General features: G+C 45.7%; 5 non-coding genes across 5 annotated transcripts; all 5 read right to left on the bottom strand.

Annotated features, from left to right (window-relative positions):
* Positions 1-569: 569 nt before the first annotated feature.
* On the bottom strand, positions 570-642 carry trnav-aac (transfer RNA valine (anticodon AAC)). The gene has a single exon. It is a non-coding gene; the product is annotated as a tRNA-Val (tRNA).
* Positions 643-5,289: 4,647 nt separating this feature from the next.
* On the bottom strand, positions 5,290-5,362 carry trnav-cac (transfer RNA valine (anticodon CAC)). The gene has a single exon. It is a non-coding gene; the product is annotated as a tRNA-Val (tRNA).
* Positions 5,363-7,269: 1,907 nt separating this feature from the next.
* Positions 7,270-7,342, bottom strand: trnav-cac (transfer RNA valine (anticodon CAC)). The gene has a single exon. It is a non-coding gene; the product is annotated as a tRNA-Val (tRNA).
* A 4,126-nt stretch (positions 7,343-11,468) lies between these two features.
* trnav-cac (transfer RNA valine (anticodon CAC)) lies at positions 11,469-11,541 on the bottom strand. Its single transcript has one exon. It is a non-coding gene; the product is annotated as a tRNA-Val (tRNA).
* A 6,344-nt stretch (positions 11,542-17,885) lies between these two features.
* Positions 17,886-17,958, bottom strand: trnav-cac (transfer RNA valine (anticodon CAC)). Its single transcript has one exon. It is a non-coding gene; the product is annotated as a tRNA-Val (tRNA).
* Positions 17,959-20,687: the final 2,729 nt, after the last annotated feature.

Here is a 20,687-nt window from a genome sequence, read left to right as displayed (position 1 = left end):
TTCTTCTCATTGCCTGTCGAAAATTCAGTGCTTGTGACTTAATGTGGAATTTATTTTAGTGGCTCATGAGAGACTAATCCTCATAATCCTAGAACATACGAGATGGGGAACACAAGTTCTTTGTGCAAACATTCCTCACACAACATGAGAAGCACTTGATGTTTCTACCCGGTATGGCCCCGGGGACCTATCGCATGTTAGGGGAATGTGCTAACCACTACACTACAGAAACCGCTGGCGGTGCAGTAATCAATGGACTTGTGCAATGTTCAACCTCACTGTGTTGCTGCAGATTCTCATGGTTCGTCTGAGAGGCCATGTAACTTATTACAAGAAGACAGCCGTTTCTTTAAACCGGATGTCTCAACTTATAAAACAATCAGGAATCGAACTTTACAGACCTGAAGATAAGTTATGTTTTGCTTGAAGTGGAAGTTAAATTGAGAATGCAGGGCTTTCGTAAATAACCACAACCAGACGGGTGCATGCATTTTGCTATTCCTCGTTGATAAAGACCAGTTACGAGATTGCGGCAATAGTCAGCAACAGACTAAACTGGAAATACGAGATGTTTCGGCCCGGTTTCGAACCGGGGACCTTTCGCGTGTTAGGCGAATGTGATAACCACTACACTACAGAAACAGCTGGCAATCAACGGACGTGTACAATGTGCAACCTCACTGTGTTGCTGCAGATTCGCATGGTGAGGCTGAGAGGCTAGGCCACTTATTACAAGACGACTGCTGTTTCTTTCAAAAACAGATGTTTCAACATATAAAACCACGAGATGTAGAAATTAGATCGAACTTAACATGATCTGCATTAACTTCACAGGGACGTGACCCATCTAATCCACAGAGCCAAAGTGGAGAATTGAACTGACTGGAGAGCTGCATCTTAACGCTGACCTTCCGGACCTCGGCCTCCTGAAATGTTCCAAAGAAGCTCAACAAACACTCGAGGAACAGCAGCGCATCTTTCCACTGGGCTCAATACAGCTTTCACACTCATAGTGTGTGCAACCGTCTCACACTGTAAATGCTGCCCCCATTCTGTGTGTACTAGCATCGCAGATTTGGGTTTGAATCTTGTTTCCACTTCGTCTTTGTATCCGGGCGGTAGTTGCTGAGAGCTGGCACAGACACAGCGGCTGGAATGGCCTCATACTGTGGTGTAATTATTCTCTCATTCGATGCTCACCTCACTCTGTGGCCAGGGAACCCAAGGCCTTTTCTCATTTAATCTCTCCTGACTTGCACCCTGTCAGAGCGCTTTCCTGTCATTCTGTTTGCTCCCACCGGGATTTGACTTGGTTAAAACGTCCGACATTTCTAACCCGTACCGGTTTTAATGAAAAGTGATGGTGAAAGACGAGCTGTGTTGTCCTGTCGACAAATCCCGCCTGACTCGCTGAGTTGTTCCAGTATCTTCCGCAGATGTCGGATCAACTTTCGATACGAGAATTGAAGACGTTCTGCTCACTTTGCTCTGCATCAAGAATCAGCTGTCCCACCCAGTGAGTTAAAGCGCACGCCAAATGTTCGAATACCGAGCCAGCCAGGAGTCGGACCTGGAATCTCCTGATTCGTAGTCAGACGCGTTATCCATTGCGACACTGGCCCAGCCGGGTGCATGTATTTTGCTATTCCTTGTTGAGCCTCTGTGGCGCATTCGGCGGGATTCATTCACATTGGGTTTCCTTTGAGAAGCTGAGCTCACACAGCAGGGAACCAATACGTTCCCGAGACAATCAAGACATTTTCTAAAAGCTTGTCTATGTGTGGATATTCACTTACTTCTATTGACTTATTCCAGTAGATTGAGGCAGCTCTCTGTATGTTTCATTTTATTCAGTTCAACAACATCAGACTGTGTAACCTCTCTTCCCCCTCCACCATCTGCTTCTTCCCCCTCCACCATCTGTATCCATCATCTTATTTTAATTCCTTGCATTGATATGTTTTACCCTCAGCATTGCCCCCCTCCCCCAGCCCATACCATCCTACTTGAGCAATCTGATCCCTGTCGCCAATTGTTCGCTGACACACTGCTTACTTTCTGCGATTAACACATTCTGATCTCTTGAGGCGCCACTATCAGCACCTTGATTAGCCTCATTTACATTCCCTTTTTCTTTCTGTCCGAGACATTTTCGTCATTTTCCACCTATTGCTGACCACTCTATCGAGGCCCAATAGGGCACGCCAACCCTGCCCCATCCACATTAGTCTGAATCTGACCCCATTTCCAGTTCTCCAGCTTTGAGAAAGAGTCACCCAGGCCCGGAACGACCGCTGCCATCTCGCTCCACAGAGGCTTTCAGTCCTGCTGAGATTGTCCAGTATGTTCTGTTTTTGTTTCAGAATGAAGCATCCGCAGTAAGTTGCATTTGTCGTTCATTTAGACATGTTTGAGATGGTGAATAAGTATGTTTATCTGCATTTGTAAATGCATGAAATTCTGTTGTGGATGAACTAGCTCCGAATATCCAAAATAAGAAGGTCCTTTTCTTCTCATTGCCTGTCGAAAATTCAGTGCTTGTGACTTAATGTGGAATTTATTTTATTGGCTCATGAGAGACTAATCCTCATAATCCTCGAACATACGAGATGGGGAACACAAGTACTTTGTGCAAACATTCCTCACACAACATGAGAAGCACTTGATGTTTCTACCCGGTATGGCCCCGGGGAACTTTCGCATGTTAGGGGAATGCGCTAACCACTACACGACAGAAACCGCTGGCGGTGCAGTAATCAATGGACTTGTGCAATGTTCAACCTCACTGTGTTGCTGCAGCTTCTCATGGTTCGTCTGAGAGGCCATGTCACTTATTACAAGAAGACAGCCGTTTCTTTAAAACCGATGTCTCAACTTATAAAACAATCAGAAATCGAACTTTACAGACCTGAAGATAAGTTATGCTTGAAGTGGAAGTTAAATTGAGAAGGCAGGGCTTTCGAAAATAACCACAACCATACGGGTGCATGCATTTTGCTATTCCTCGTTGATGAAGACCAGTTACGAGATTGCGGCAATAGTCAGCAACAGACTAAACTGGAAGTACGAGAAGTTTCTGCTCGGTTTCGAACTTTTCGCGTGTTAGGCGAATGTGATAACCACTACACTACAGAAACAGCTGGCAATCAACGGACGTGTACAATGTGCAACCTCTCTGTGTTGCTGCAGATTCGCATGGTGAGGCTGAGAGGCCAGGCCACTTATTACAAGACGACTGCTGTTTCTTTCAAAAACAGATGTTTCAACATATAAAACCACAAGATGTAGAAATTAGATCGAACTTAACATGATCTGCGTTAACTTCACAGGGACGTGACCCATCTAATCCACAGAGCCAAAGTGGAGAATTGAACTGACTGGAGAGCTGCATCTTAACGCTGACCTCCCGGACCTCGGCCTCCTGAAATGTTCCAAAGAAGCTCAACAAACACTCGAGGAACAGCAGCGCATCTTTCCACTGGGCTCAATACAGCTTGCACACTCATAGTGTGTGCAACAGTCTCACACTGCAAATGCTGCCCCCATTCTGTGTGTCCTTCCATCGCAGAATTGGGTTTGAATCTTGTTTCCACTTCTTCTTTGTATCCGGGCGGTAGTTGTTGAGAGCTGGCACAGACACAGCGGCTAGAATGGCCTCATACTGTGGTGTAATTATCCTCTCATTCGATGCTCACCTCACTCTGTGGCCAGGGAACCCTAGGCCTTTTCTCATTTAATCTCTCCTGACTTGCACCCTGTCAGACCGCTTTCCTGTTGTTCTGTTTGCTCCCACCAGGATTTGACTTGGTTAAAACGTCCGACATTTCTAACCCGCCCCGGTTTAAATGAAAGGTGATGGTGAAAGACGAGCTTTGTTGTCCTGTCGACAAATCCCGCCTGACTCGCTGAGTTGTTCCAGTATTTTCCGCAGATGTTAGATCGACTTTCGATGGCAATAACAGCGTGCTTCTGTTACGTTCCCGGGGCTCGTTGGTCTAGGGGTATGACATTCACTTACCTCTATTGACTAATTCCAGTTGATTCAGGCAGCTCTCTGTATGTTTCATTTTATTCAGTTCAACAACATCAGACTGTGTAATCTCTCTTCTACCTCCACCATCTGTTTATTTCCATCAAGTTATTTTCATTCCTTTCATTGGTATGTTTTGCCCTCAGCATTGCCCCCCTCCCCCCAGCCCATACCATCCTACTTGAGCAACCCTGTCGCCAATTGTTCGCTGACACACTGCTTACTTTGTTCTGCTATTAACACATTCTGATCTCTTGAGGCGCCACTATCAGCACCTTTGTTAGCCTTGATTAGCCTCATTTACATTCCCTTTTTCTTTCTGTCCGAGACTTTTTCGTCATTTTCCACCTATTGCTGACCACTCTATCGAGGCCCAATAGGGCACGCCAACCCCGCCCCATCCACATTAGTCTGAATCTGACCCCATTTCCAGTTCTCCAGCTTTGACAAAGAGTCACCCAGGCCCGGAACGACCGCTGCCATCTCGCTCCACAGAGGCTGTCAGTCCTGCTGAGATTGTCCAGTATGTTCTGTTTTTGTTTCAGAATGAAGCATCCGCAGTAAGTTGCATTTGTCGTTTATTTAGACATGTTTGAGATGGTGAATAAGTATGTTTATCTGCATTTGTAAATGCATGAAATTCTGTTGTGGATGAACGAGCTTCGAATATCCAAAATAGGAAGGTCCTTTCCTTCTCTTTGCCTGTCGATAATTCAGTGCTTGTGACTTAATGTGGAATTTATTTTAGTGGCTCATGAGAGGCTAAACCTCATAATCCTCGAACATACGAGATGGGGGAACAAAAGTACTTTGTGCAAACATTCCTCACACAACATGAGAAGCACTTGATGTTTCTACCCGGTATGGCCCCGGGGACCTTTCGCATGTTAGGGGAATGTGCTAACCACTACACTACAGAAACCGCTGGCGGTGCAGTAATCAATGGACTTATGCAATGTTCAACCTCACTGTGTTGCTGCAGCTTCTCATGGTTCGTCTGAGAGGCCATGTCACTTATGACAAGAAGACAGCCGTTTCTTTAAAACCGATGTCTCAACTTAGAAAACAATCAGGAATCGAAATTTACAGACCTGAAGATAAGTTATGTTTTGCTTGAAGTGGAAGTTAAATTGAGAAGGCAGGGCTTTCGAAAATAACCACAACCATACGGGTGCATGCATTTTGCTATTTTTCAGTGATGAAGACCAGTTATGATATTGCGGCAAAAGTCAGCAACAGAACAACCTGGTAGCCCGAGATGTTTCTGCCCGGTTTCGAACCGGGGACCTTTCGCGTGTGAGGCGAATGTGATAACCACTACACTACAGAAACAGCTGGCAATCCACGGACGTGTACAATGTGCAACCTCACTGTGCTGCTGCAGATTCGCATGGTGAGGCTGAGAGGCTAGGCCACTTATTACAAGACGACTGCCTTTTCTCATTTAATCTCTCCTGACTTGCACCCTGTCAGAGCGCTTTCCTGTTGTTCTGTTTGCTCCCACCGGGATTTGACTTGGTTAAAACGTCCGACATTTCTAACCCGTCCCGGTTTTAATGAAAGGTGATGGTGAAAGACGAGCTTTGTTGTCCTGTCGACAAATCCCGCCTGACTCGCTGAGTTGTTCCAGTATCTTCCGCAGATGTTGGATCAACTTTCGATGGCTATAACAGCGTGCTTCTGTGCCAGTTCCGCGGCTCGTTGGTCTAGGAGTATGATTCTCGCTTTGGGTGTCTCGATTGCTAAACTTGCGGGAGGTCCCGGGTTCAAATCCCGGACGAGCCCTTTGATAACGTTTTCTGTTGGTCAGGCGATATGTTTTCTTCATTTCTATGCGGCTCATTCGGCGGGATTCATTCACATTGGGTTTGCTTTGAGAAGCTGAGCTCACACAGCAGGGAACCAATAGGTTCGCGAGACAATCGCGACATTGTCTAAAAGCTTGTCTATGTGTGGACATTCACTTACCTCTATTGACTTATTCCAGTAGATTCAGGCAGCTCTCTGTATGTTTCATTTTATTCAGTTCAACAACATCAGACTGTGTAATCTCTCTTCTCCCTCCACCATCTGTTTATTTCCATCAAGTTATTTTCATTCCTTCCATTGGTATGTTTTACCCTCAGCATTGCCCCCCTCCCCCCAGCCCATACCATCCTACTTGAGCAACCCTGTCGCCTATTGTTTGCTGACACACTGCTTACTTTGTTCTGCTATTAACACATTCTGATCTCTTGAGGCGCCACTATCAGCACCTTTGTTAGCCTTGATTAGCCTCATTTACATTCCCTTTTTCTTTCTGTCCGAGACATTTTCGTCATTTTCCACCTATTGCTGACCACTCTATCGAGGCCCAATAGGGCACGCCAACCCCGCCCCATCCACATTAGTCTGAATCTGACCCCATTTCCAGTTCTCCAGCTTTGACAAAGAGTCACCCAGGCCCGGAACGACCGCTGCCATCTCGCTCCACAGAGGCTGTCAGTCCTGCTGAGATTGTCCAGTATGTTCTGTTTTTGTTTCAGAATGAAGCATCCGCAGTAAGTTGCATTTGTCGTTTATTTAGACATGTTTGAGATGGTGAATAAGTATGTTTATCTGCATTTGTAAATGCATGAAATTCTGTTGTGGATGAACTAGCTCCGAATATCCAAAATAGGAAGGTCCTTTTCTTCTCATTGCCTGTCGAAAATTCAGTGCTTGTGACTTAATGTGGAATTTATTTTAGTGGCTCATGAGAGACTAAACCTCATAATCCTCGAACATACGAGATGGGGGAACAAAAGTACTTTGTGCAAACATTCCTCACACAACATGAGAAGCACTTGATGTTTCTACCCGGTATGGCCCCGGGGACCTTTCGCATGTTAGGGGAATGTGCTAACCACTACACTACAGAAACCGCTGGCGGTGCAGTAATCAATGGACTTATGCAATGTTCAACCTCACTGTGTTGCTGCAGCTTCTCATGGTTCGTCTGAGAGGCCATGTCACTTATGACAAGAAGACAGCCGTTTCTTTAAAACCGATGTCTCAACTTAGAAAACAATCAGGAATCGAAATTTACAGACCTGAAGATAAGTTATGTTTTGCTTGAAGTGGAAGTTAAATTGAGAAGGCAGGGCTTTCGAAAATAACCACAACCATACGGGTGCATGCATTTTGCTATTCCTCGGTGATGAAGACCAGTTATGAGATTGAGGCAGTAGTCAGCAACAGACTAACCTGGTAGTACGAGATGTTTCTGCCCGGTTCCGAACCGGGGACCTTTCGCGTGTGAGGCAAATGTGATAACCACTACACTACAGAAACAGCTGGCAATTCACGGACGTGTACAATGTGCAACCTCACTGTGCTGCTGCAGATTCGCATGGTGAGGCTGAGAGGCTAGGCCACTTATTACAAGACGACTGCCTTTTCTCATTTAATCTCTCCTGACTTGCACCCTGTCAGAGCGCTTTCCTGTTGTTCTGTTTGCTCCCACCGGGATTTGACTTGGTTAAAACGTCCGACATTTCTAACCCGTCCCGGTTTTAATGAAAGGTGATGGTGAAAGACGAGCTTTGTTGTCCTGTCGACAAATCCCGCCTGACTCGCTGAGTTGTTCCAGTATGTTCCGCAGATGTTGGATCAACTTTCGATGGCTATAACAGCGTGCTTCTGTGCCAGTTCCGCGGCTCGTTGGTCTAGGAGTATGATTCTCGCTTTGGGTGTCTCGATTGCGAGACTTGCGGGAGGTCCCGGGTTCAAATCCCGGGCGAGCCCTTTGATAACGTTTTCTGTTGGTCAGGCGATATGTTTTCTTCATTTCTATGCGGCTCATTCGGCGGGATTCATTCACATTGGGTTTGCTTTGAGAAGCTGAGCTCACACAGCAGGGAACCAATAGGTTCGCGAGACAATCGCGACATTGTCTAAAAGCTTGTCGATGTGTGGACATTCACTTACCTCTATTGACTTATTCCAGTAGATTCAGGCAGCTCTCTGTATGTTTCATTTTATTCAGTTCAACAACATCAGACTGTGTAATCTCTCTTCTCCCTCCACCATCTGTTTATTTCCATCAAGTTATTTTCATTCCTTCCATTGGTATGTTTTACCCTCAGCATTGCCCCCCTCCCCCCAGCCCATACCATCCTACTTGAGCAATCTGATCCCTGTGGCCAATTGTTCGCTGACACACTGCTTACTTTGTTCTGCTATTAACACATTCTGATCTCTTGAGGCGCCACTATCAGCACCTTTGTTAGCCTTGATTAGCCTCATTTACATTCCCTTTTTCTTTCTGTCCGAGACATTTTCGTCATTTTCCACCTATTGCTGACCACTCTATCGAGGCCCAATCGGGCACGCCAACCCCGCCCCATCCACATTAGTCTGAATCTGACCCCATTTCCAGTTCTCCAGCTTTGACAAAGAGTCACCCAGGCCCGGAACGACCGCTGCCATCTCGCTCCACAGAGGCTGTCAGTCCTGCTGAGATTGTCCAGTATGTTCTGTTTTTGTTTCAGAATGAAGCATCCGCAGTAAGTTGCATTTGTCGTTCATTTAGACATGTTTGAGATGGTGAATAAGTATGTTTATCTGCATTTGTAAATGCATGAAATTCTGTTGTGGATGAACTAGCTCCGAATATCCAAAATAAGAAGGTCCTTTTCTTCTCATTGCCTGTCGAAAATTCAGTGCTTGTGACTTAATGTGGAATTTATTTTAGTGGCTCATGAGAGACTAAACCTCATAATCCTCGAACATACGAGATGGGGGAACAAAAGTACTTTGTGCAAACATTCCTCACACAACATGAGAAGCACTTGATGTTTCTACCCGGTATGGCCTCGGGGACCTTTCGCATGTTAGGGGAATGTGCTAACCACTACACTACAGAAACCGCTGGCGGTGCAGTAATCAATGGACTTGTGCAGTGTTCAACCTCACTGTGTTGCTGCAGATTCTCATGGTTCGTTTGAGAGGCCATGTCACTTATTACAAGAAGACAGCCGTTTCTTTAAAACCGATGTCTCAACTTATAAAACAGTCAGGAATCGAACTTTACAGACCTGAAGATAAGTTATGCTTGAAGTGGAAGTTAAATTGAGAAGGCAGGGCTTTCGAAAATAACCACAACCATACGGGTGCATGCATTTTGCTATTCCTCGTTGATGAAGACCAGTTACGAGATTGCGGCAATAGTCAGCAACAGACTAAACTGGAAGTACGAGAAGTTTCTGCTCGGTTTCGAACTTTTCGCGTGTTAGGCGAATGTGATAACCACTACACTACAGAAACAGCTGGAAATCAACGGACGTGTACAATGTGCAACCTCACTGTGTTGCTGCAGATTCGCATGGTGAGGCTGAGAGGCCAGGCCACTTATTACAAGACGACTGCTGTTTCTTTCAAAAGCAGATGTTTCAACATATAAAACCACAAGATGTAGAAATTAGATCGAACTTAACATGATCTGCGTTAACTTCACAGGGACGTGACCCATCTAATCCACAGAGCCAAAGTGGAGAATTGAACTGACTGGAGAGCTGCATCTTAACGCTGACCTCCCGGACCTCGGCCTCCTGAAATGTTCCAAAGAAGCTCAACAAACACTCGAGGAACAGCAGCGCATCTTTCCACTGGGCTCAATACAGCTTGCACACACATAGTGTGTGCAACAGTCTCACACTGTAAATGCTGCCCCCATTCTGTGTGTACTTCCATCGCAGATTTGGGTTTGAATCTTGTTTCCACTTCTTCTTTGTATCCGGGCGGTAGTTGTTGAGAGCTGGCCCAGACACAGCGGCTAGAATGGCCTCATACTGTGGTGTAATTATTCTCTCATTCGATGCTCACCTCACTCTGTGGCCAGGGAACCCTAGGCCTTTTCTCATTTAATCTCTCCTGACTTGCACCCTGTCAGACCGCTTTCCTGTTGTTCTGTTTGCTCCCACCAGGATTTGGCTTGGTTAAAACGTCCGACATTTCTAACCTTCCACGGTTTTAATGAAAGGTGATGGTGAAAGACGAGCTTTGTTGTCCTGTCGACAAATCCCGCCTGACTCGCTGAGTTGTTCCAGTATTTTCCGCAGATGTTAGATCGACTTTCGATGGCAATAACAGCGTGCTTCTGTTACGTTCCCGGGGCTCGTTGGTCTAGGGATATGACATTCACTTACCTCTATTGACTAATTCCGGTTGATTCAGGCAGCTCTCTGTATGTTTCATTTTATTCAGTTCAACAACATCAGACTGTGTAATCTCTCTTCTACCTCCACCATCTGTTTATTTCCATCAAGTTATTTTCATTCCTTCCATTGGTATGTTTTACCCTCAGCATTGCCCCCCTCCCCCCAGCCCATACCATCCTACTTGAGCAACACTGTCGCCAATTGTTCGCTGACACACTGCTTACTTTGTTCTGCTATTAACACATTCTGATCTCTTGAGGCGCCACTATCAGCACCTTTGTTAGCCTTGATTAGCCTCATTTACATTCCCTTTTTCTTTCTGTCCGAGACATTTTCGTCATTTTCCACCTTTTGCTGACCACTCTATCGAGGCCCAATAGGGCACGCCAACCCCGCCCCATCCACATTAGTCTGAATCTGACCCCATTTCCAGTTCTCCAGCTTTAACAAAGAGTCACCCAGGCCCGGAACGACCGCTGCCATCTCGCTCCACAGAGGCTGTCAGTCCTGCTGAGAGTGTCCAGTATGTTCTGTTTTTGTTTCAGAATGAAGCATCCGCAGTAAGTTGCATTTGTCGTTTATTTAGACATGTTTGAGATGGTGAATAAGTATGTTTATCTGCATTTGTAAATGCATGAAATTCTGTTGTGGATGAACTAGCTCCGAATATCCAAAATAGGAAGGTCCTTTTCTTCTCTTTGCCTGTCGATAATTCAGTGCTTGTGACTTAATGTGGAATTTATTTTAGTGGCTCATGAGAGACTAAACCTCATAATCCTCGAACATACGAGATGGGGGAACAAAAGTACTTTGTGCAAACATTCCTCACACAACATGAGAAGCACTTGATGTTTCTACCCGGTATGGCCCCGGGGACCTTTCGCATGTTAGGGGAATGTGCTAACCACTACACTACAGAAACCGCTGGCGGTGCAGTAATCAATGGACTTATGCAATGTTCAACCTCACTGTGTTGCTGCAGCTTCTCATGGTTCGTCTGAGAGGCCATGTCACTTATGACAAGAAGACAGCCGTTTCTTTAAAACCGATGTCTCAACTTAGAAAACAATCAGGAATCGAAATTTACAGACCTGAAGATAAGTTATGTTTTGCTTGAAGTGGAAGTTAAATTGAGAAGGCAGGGCTTTCGAAAATAACCACAACCATACGGGTGCATGCATTTTGCTATTCCTCGGTGATGAAGACCAGTTATGACATTGCGGCAATAGTCAGCAACAGACTAACCTGGTAGTACGAGATGTTTCTGCCCGGTTTCGAACCGGGGACCTTTCGCGTGTGAGGCGAATGTGATAACCACTACACTACAGAAACAGCTGGCAATCCACGGACGTGTACAATGTGCAACCTCACTGTGCTGCTGCAGATTCGCATGGTGAGGCTGAGAGGCTAGGCCACTTATTACAAGACGACTGCCTTTTCTCATTTAATCTCTCCTGACTTGCACCCTGTCAGAGCGCTTTCCTGTTGTTCTGTTTGCTCCCACCGGGATTTGACTTGGTTAAAACGTCCGACATTTCTAACCCGTCCCGGTTTTAATGAAAGGTGATGGTGAAAGACGAGCTTTGTTGTCCTGTCGACAAATCCCGCCTGACTCGCTGAGTTGTTCCAGTATCTTCCGCAGATGTTGGATCAACTTTCGATGGCTATAACAGCGTGCTTCTGTGCCAGTTCCGCGGCTCGTTGGTCTAGGAGTATGATTCTCGCTTTGGGTGTCTCGATTGCGAAACTTGCGGGAGGTCCCGGGTTCAAATCCCGGACGAGCCCTTTGATAACGTTTTCTGTTGGTCTGGCGATATGTTTTCTTCATTTCTATGCGGCTCATTCGGCGGGATTCATTCACATTGGGTTTGCTTTGAGAAGCTGAGCTCACACAGCAGGGAACCAATAGGTTCGCGAGACAATCGCGACATTGTCTAAAAGCTTGTCTATGTGTGGACATTCACTTACCTCTATTGACTTATTCCAGTAGATTCAGGCAGCTCTCTGTATGTTTCATTTTATTCAGTTCAACAACATCAGACTGTGTAATCTCTCTTCTCCCTCCACCATCTGTTTATTTCCATCAAGTTATTTTCATTCCTTCCATTGGTATGTTTTACCCTCAGCATTGCCCCCCTCCCCCCAGCCCATACCATCCTACTTGAGCAATCTGATCCCTGTGGCCAATTGTTCGCTGACACACTGCTTACTTTGTTCTGCTATTAACACATTCTGATCTCTTGAGGCGCCACTATCAGCACCTTTGTTAGCCTTGATTAGCCTCATTTACATTCCCTTTTTCTTTCTGTCCGAGACATTTTCGTCATTTTCCACCTATTGCTGACCACTCTATCGAGGCCCAATCGGGCACGCCAACCCCGCCCCATCCACATTAGTCTGAATCTGACCCCATTTCCAGTTCTCCAGCTTTGACAAAGAGTCACCCAGGCCCGGAACGACCGCTGCCATCTCGCTCCACAGAGGCTGTCAGTCCTGCTGAGATTGTCCAGTATGTTCTGTTTTTGTTTCAGAATGAAGCATCCGCAGTAAGTTGCATTTGTCGTTCATTTAGACATGTTTGAGATGGTGAATAAGTATGTTTATCTGCATTTGTAAATGCATGAAATTCTGTTGTGGATGAACTAGCTCCGAATATCCAAAATAAGAAGGTCCTTTTCTTCTCATTGCCTGTCGAAAATTCAGTGCTTGTGACTTAATGTGGAATTTATTTTAGTGGCTCATGAGAGACTAAACCTCATAATCCTCGAACATACGAGATGGGGGAACAAAAGTACTTTGTGCAAACATTCCTCACACAACATGAGAAGCACTTGATGTTTCTACCCGGTATGGCCTCGGGGACCTTTCGCATGTTAGGGGAATGTGCTAACCACTACACTACAGAAACCGCTGGCGGTGCAGTAATCAATGGACTTGTGCAGTGTTCAACCTCACTGTGTTGCTGCAGATTCTCATGGTTCGTCTGAGAGGCCATGTCACTTATTACAAGAAGACAGCCGTTTCTTTAAAACCGATGTCTCAACTTATAAAACAATCAGGAATCGAACTTTACAGACCTGAAGATAAGTTATGCTTGAAGTGGAAGTTAAAATGAGAAGGCAGGGCTTTCGAAAATAACCACAACCATACGGGTGCATGCATTTTGCTATTCCTCGTTGATGAAGACCAGTTACGAGATTGCGGCAATAGTCAGCAACAGACTAAACTGGAAGTACGAGAAGTTTCTGCTCGGTTTCGAACTTTTCGCGTGTTAGGCGAATGTGATAACCACTACACTACAGAAACAGCTGGCAATCAACGGACGTGTACAATGTGCAACCTCACTGTGTTGCTGCAGATTCGCATGGTGAGGCTGAGAGGCCAGGCCACTTATTACAAGACGACTGCTGTTTCTTTCAAAAACAGATGTTTCAACATATAAAACCACAAGATGTAGAAATTAGATCGAACTTAACATGATCTGCGTTACCTTCACAGGGACGTGACCCATCTAATCCACAGAGCCAAAGTGGAGAATTGAACTGACTGGAGAGCTGCATCTTAACGCTGACCTCCCGGACCTCGGCCTCCTGAAATGTTCCAAAGAAGCTCAACAAACACTCGAGGAACAGCAGCGCATCTTTCCACTGGGCTCAATACAGCTTGCACACTCATAGTGTGTGCAACAGTCTCACACTGCAAATGCTGCCCCCATTCTGTGTGTACTTCCATCGCAGATTTGGGTTTGAATCTTGTTTCCACTTCTTCTTTGTATCCGGGCGGTAGATGTTGAGAGCTGGCACAGACACAGCGGCTAGAATGGCCTCATACTGTGGTGTAATTATCCTCTCATTCGATGCTCACCTCTCTCTGTGGCCAGGGAACCCTAGGCCTTTTCTCATTTAATCTCTCCTGACTTGCACCCTGTCAGAGCGCTTTCCTGTTGTTCTGTTTGCTCCCACCAGGATTTGACTTGGTTAAAACGTCCGACATTTCTAACCCGCCCCGGTTTAAATGAAAGGTGATGGTGAAAGACGAGCTTTGTTGTCCTGTCGACAAATCCCGCCTGACTCGCTGAGTTGTTCCAGTATTTTCCGCAGATGTTAGATCGACTTTCGATGGCAATAACAGCGTGCTTCTGTTACGTTCCCGGGGCTCGTTGGTCTAGGGGTATGACATTCACTTACCTCTATTGACTAATTCCAGTTGATTCAGGCAGCTCTCTGTATGTTTCATTTTATTCAGTTCAACAACATCAGACTGTGTAATCTCTCTTCTACCTCCACCATCTGTTTATTTCCATCAAGTTATTTTCATTCCTTCCATTGGTATGTTTTACCCTCAGCATTGCCCCCCTCCCCCCAGCCCATACCATCCTACTTGAGCAACCCTGTCGCCAATTGTTCGCTGACACACTGCTTACTTTGTTCTGCTATTAACACATTCTGATCTCTTGAGGCGCCACTATCAGCACCTTTGTTAGCCTTGATTAGACTCATTTACATTCCCTTTTTCTTTCTGTCCGAGACATTTTCGTCATTTTCCACCTATTGCTGACCACTCTATCGAGGCCCAATAGGGCACGCCAACCCCGCCCCATCCAGATTAGTCTGAATCTGACCCCATTTCCAGTTCTCCAGCTTTGACAAAGAGTCACCCAGGCCCGGAACGACCGCTGCCATCTCGCTCCACAGAGGCTGTCAGTCCTGCTGAGAGTGTCCAGTATGTTCTGTTTTTGTTTCAGAATGAAGCATCCGCAGTAAGTTGCATTTGTCGTTTATTTAGACATGTTTGAGATGGTGAATAAGTATGTTTATCTGCATTTGTAAATGCATGAAATTCTGTTGTGGATGAACTAGCTCCGAATATCCAAAATAGGAAGGTCCTTTTCTTCTCTTTGCCTGTCGATAATTCAGTGCTTGTGACTTAATGTGGAATTTATTTTAGTGGCTCATGAGAGACTAAACCTCATAATCCTCGAACATACGAGATGGGGGAACAAAAGTACTTTGTGCAAACATTCCTCACACAACATGAGAAGCACTTGATGTTTCTACCCGGTATGGCCCCGGGGACCTTTCGCATGTTAGGGGAATGTGCTAACCACTACACTACAGAAACCGCTGGCGGTGCAGTAATCAATGGACTTATGCAATGTTCAACCTCACTGTGTTGCTGCAGCTTCTCATGGTTCGTCTGAGAGGCCATGCCACTTATGACAAGAAGACAGCCGTTTCTTTAAAACCGATGTCTCAACTTAGAAAACAATCAGGAATCGAAATTTACAGACTTGAAGATAAGTTATGTTTTGCTTGAAGTGGAAGTTAAATTGAGAAGGCAGGGCTTTCGAAAATAACCACAACCATACGGGTGCATGCATTTTGCTATTCTTCGGTGATGAAGACCAGTTATGAGATTGCGGCAATAGTCAGCAACAGACTAAACTGGAAGTACGAGAAGTTTCTGCTCGGTTTCGAACTTTTCGCGTGTTAGGCGAATGTGATAACCACTACACTACAGAAACAGCTGGCAATCAACGGACGTGTACAATGTGCAACCTCACTGTGTTGCTGCAGATTCGCATGGTGAGGCTGAGAGGCCAGGCCACTTATTACAAGACGACTGCTGTTTCTTTCAGAAACAGATGTTTCAACATATAAAACCACAAGATGTAGAAATTAGATCGAACTTAACATGATCTGCGTTAACTTCACAGGGACGTGACCCATCTAATCCAAAGAGCCAAAGTGGAGAATTGAACTGACTGGAGAGCTGCATCTTAACGCTGACCTCCCGGACCTCGGCCTCCTGAAATGTTCCAAAGAAGCTCAACAAACACTCGAGGAACAGCAGCGCATCTTTCCACTGGGCTCAATACAGCTTGCACACTCATAGTGTGTGCAACAGTCTCACACTGCAAATGCTGCCCCCATTCTGTGTGTACTTCCATCGCAGATTTGGGTTTGAATCTTGTTTCCACTTCTTCTTTGTATCCGGGCGGTAGTTGTTGAGAGCTGGCACAGACACAGCGGCTAGAATGGCCTCATACTGTGGTGTAATTATCCTCTCATTCGATGCTCACCTCACTCTGTGGCCAGGGAAGCCTAGGCCTTTTCTCATTTAATCTCTCCTGACTTGCACCCTGTCAGACCGCTTTCCTGTTGTTCTGTTTGCTCCCACCAGGATTTGACTTGGTTAAAACGTCCGACATTTCTAACCCGCCCCGGTTTAAATGAAAGGTGATGGTGAAAGACGAGCTTTGTTGTCCTGTCGACAAATCCCGCCTGACTCGCTGAGTTGTTCCAGTATTTTCCGCAGATGTTAGATCGACTTTCGATGGCAATAACAGCGTGCTTCTGTTACGTTCCCGGGGCTCGTTGGTCTAGGGGTATGACATTCACTTACCTCTATTGACTAATTCCAGTTGATTCAGGCAGCTCTCTGTATGTTTCATTTTATTCAGTTCAACAACATCAGACTGTGTAATCTCTCTTCTACCTCCACCATCTGTTTATTTCCATCAAGTTATTTTCATTCCTTCCATTGGTATGTTTTACCCTCAGCATTGCCCCCCTCCCCCCAGCCCATACCATCCTACTTGAGCAACCCTGTCGCCAATTGTTCGCTGACACACTGCTTACTTTGTTCTGCTATTAACACATTCTGATCTCTTGAGGCGCCACTATCAGCACCTTTGTTAGCCTTGATTAGCCTCATTTACATTCCCTTTTTCTTTCTGTCCGAGACATTTTCGTCATTTTCCACCTATTGCTGACCACTCTATCGAGGCCCAATAGGGCACGCCAACCCCGCCCCATCCACATTAGTCTGAATCTGACCCCATTTCCAGTTCTCCAGCTTTGACAAAGAGTCACCCAGGCCCGGAACGACCGCTGCCATCTCGCTCCACAGAGGCTGTCAGTCCTGCTGAGAGTGTCCAGTATGTTCTGTTTTTGTTTCAGAATGAAGCATCCGCGGTAAGTTGCATTTGTCGTTTATTTAGACATGTTTGAGATGGTGAATAAGTATGTTTATCTGCATTTGTAAATGCATGAAATTCTGTTGTGGATGAACTAGCTCCGAATATCCTAAATAGGAAGGTCCTTTTCTTCTCTTTGCCTGTCGATAATTCAGTGCTTGTGACTTAATGTGGAATTTATTTTAGTGGCTCATGAGAGACTAAACCTCATAATCCTCGAACATACGAGATGGGGGAACAAAAGTACTTTGTGCAAACATTCCTCACACAACATGAGAAGCACTTGATGTTTCTACCCGGTATGGCCCCGGGGACCTTTCGCATGTTAGGGGAATGTGCTAACCACTACACTACAGAAACCGCTGGCGGTGCAGTAATCAATGGACTTATGCAATGTTCAACCTCATTGTGTTGCTGCAGCTTCTCATGGTTCGTCTGAGAGGCCATGTCACTTATGACAAGAAGACAGCCGTTTCTTTAAAACCGATGTCTCAACTTAGAAAACAATCAGGAATCGAAATTTACAAACCTGAAGATAAGTTATGTTTTGCTTGAAGTGGAAGTTAAATTGAGAAGGCAGGGCTTTCGAAAATAACCACAACCATACGGGTGCATGCATTTTGCTATTCCTCGGTGATGAAGACCAGTTATGAGATTGCGGCAATAGTCAGCAACAGACTAACCTGGTAGGACGAGATGTTTCTGCCCGGTTTCGAACCGGGGACCTTTCGCGTGTGAGGCGAATGTGATAACCACTACACTACAGAAACAGCTGGCAATCCACGGACGTGTACAATGTGCAACCTCACTGTGCTGCTGCAGATTCGCATGGTGAGGCTGAGAGGCTAGGCCACTTATTACAAGACGACTGCCTTTTCTCATTTAATCTCTCCTGACTTGCACCCTGTCAGAGCGCTTTCCTGTTGTTCTGTTTGCTCCCACCGGGATTTGACTTGGTTAAAACGTCCGACATTTCTAACCCGTCCCGGTTTTAATGAAAGGTGATGGTGAAAGACGAGCTTTGTTGTCCTGTCGACAAATCCCGCCTGACTCGCTGAGTTGTTCCAGTATATTCCGCAGATGTTGGATCAACTTTCGATGGCTATAACAGCGTGCTTCTGTGCCAGTTCCGCGGCTCGTTGGTCTAGGAGTATGATTCTCGCTTTGGGTGTCTCGATTGCGAAACTTGCGGGAGGTCCCGGGTTCAAATCCCGGACGAGCCCTTTGATAACGTTTTCTGTTGGTCAGGCGATATGTTTTCTTCATTTCTATGCGGCTCATTCGGCGGGATTCATTCACATTGGGTTTGCTTTGAGAAGCTGAGCTCACACAGCAGGGAACCGATAGGTTCGCGAGACAATCGCGACATTGTCTAAAAGCTTGTCTATGTGTGGACATTCACTTACCTCTATTGACTTATTCCAGTAGATTCAGGCAGCTCTCTGTATGTTTCATTTTATTTAGTTCAACAACATCAGACTGTGTAATCTCTCTTCTCCCTCCACCATCTGTTTATTTCCATCAAGTTATTTTCATTCCTTCCATTGGTATGTTTTACCCTCAGCATTGCCCCCCTCCCCCCAGCCCATACCATCCTACTTGAGCAATCTGATCCCTGTGGCCAATTGTTCGCTGACACACTGCTTACTTTGTTCTGCTATTAACACATTCTGATCTCTTGAGGCGCCACTATCAGCACCTTTGTTAGCCTTGATTAGCCTCATTTACATTCCCTTTTTCTTTCTGTCCGAGACATTTTCGTCATTTTCCACCTATTGCTGACCACTCTATCGAGGCCCAATCGGGCACGCCAACCCCGCCCCATCCACATTAGTCTGAATCTGACCCCATTTCCAGTTCTCCAGCTTTGACAAAGAGTCACCCAGGCCCGGAACGACCGCTGCCATCTCGCTCCACAGAGGCTGTCAGTCCTGCTGAGATTGTCCAGTATGTTCTGTTTTTGTTTCAGAATGAAGCATCCGCAGTAAGTTGCATTTGTCGTTCATTTAGACATGTTTGAGATGGTGAATAAGTATGTTTATCTGCATTTGTAAATGCATGACATTCTGTTGTGGATGAACTAGCTCCGAATATCCAAAATAAGAAGGTCCTTTTCTTCTCATTGCCTGTCGAAAATTCAGTGCTTGTGACTTAATGTGGAATTTATTTTAGTGGCTCATGAGAGACTAAACCTCATAATCCTCGAACATACGAGATGGGGGAACAAAAGTACTTTGTGCAAACATTCCTCACACAACATGAGAAGCACTTGATGTTTCTACCCGGTATGGCCTCGGGGACCTTTCCCATGTTAGGGGAATGTGCTAACCACTACACTACAGAAACCGCTGGCGGTGCAGTAATCAATGGACTTGTGCAATGTTCAACCTCACTGTGTTGCTGCAGAATCTCATGGTTCGTCTGAGAGGCCATGTCACTTATTACAAGAAGACAGCCGTTTCTTTAAAACCGATGTCCCAACTTATAAAACAATCAGGAATCGAACTTTACAGACCTGAAGATAAGTTATGCTTGAAGTGGAAGTTAAATTGAGAAGGCAGGGCTTTCGAAAATAACCACAACCATACGGGTGCATGCATTTTGCTATTCCTCGTTGATGATGACCAGTTACGAGTTTGCGGCAATAGTCAGCAACAGACTAAACTGGAAGTACGAGAAGTTTCTGCTCGGTTTCGAACTTTTCGCGTGTTAGGCGAATGTGATAACCACTACACTATAGAAACAGCTGGAAATCAACGGACGTGTACAATGTGCAACCTCACTGTGTTGCTGCAGATTCGCATGGTGAGGCTGAGAGGCCAGGCCACTTATTACAAGACGACTGCTGTTTCTTTCAAAAGCAGATGTTTCAACATATAAAACCACAAGATGTAGAAATTAGATCGAACTTAACATGATCTGCGTTAACTTCACAGGGACGTGACCCATCTAATCCACAGAGCCAAAGTGGAGAATTGAACTGACTGGAGAGCTGCATCTTAACGCTGACCTCCCGGACCTCGGCCTCCTGAAATGTTCCAAAGAAGCTCAACAAACACTCGAGGAACAGCAGCGCATCTTTCCACTGGGCTCAATACAGCTTGCACACTCATAGTGTGTGCAACAGTCTCACACTGTAAATGCTGCCCCCATTCTGTGTGTACTTCCATCGCAGATTTGGGTTTGAATCTTGTTTCCACTTCTTCTTTGTATCCGGGCGGTAGTTGTTGAGAGCTGGCACAGACACAGCGGCTAGAATGGCCTCATACTGTGGTGTAATTATCCTCTCATTCGATGCTCACCTCACTCTGTGGCCAGGGAACCCTAGGCCTTTTCTCATTTAATCTCTCCTGACTTGCACCCTGTCAGACCGCTTTCCTGTTGTTCTGTTTGCTCCCACCAGGATTTGGCTTGGTTAAAACGTCCGACATTTCTAACCTTCCCCGGTTTTAATGAAAGGTGATGGTGAAAGACGAGCTTTGTTGTCCTGTCGACAAAT

The sequence above is a fragment of the Scyliorhinus torazame genome, chromosome 5 (genome assembly GCF_047496885.1).
Source record: "Scyliorhinus torazame isolate Kashiwa2021f chromosome 5, sScyTor2.1, whole genome shotgun sequence".
NCBI lineage: Eukaryota > Metazoa > Chordata > Chondrichthyes > Carcharhiniformes > Scyliorhinidae > Scyliorhinus > Scyliorhinus torazame.
The sequence above is the reverse complement of the archived record's forward strand: the minus strand, read 5'-3'. Positions and strand labels throughout refer to the sequence as shown.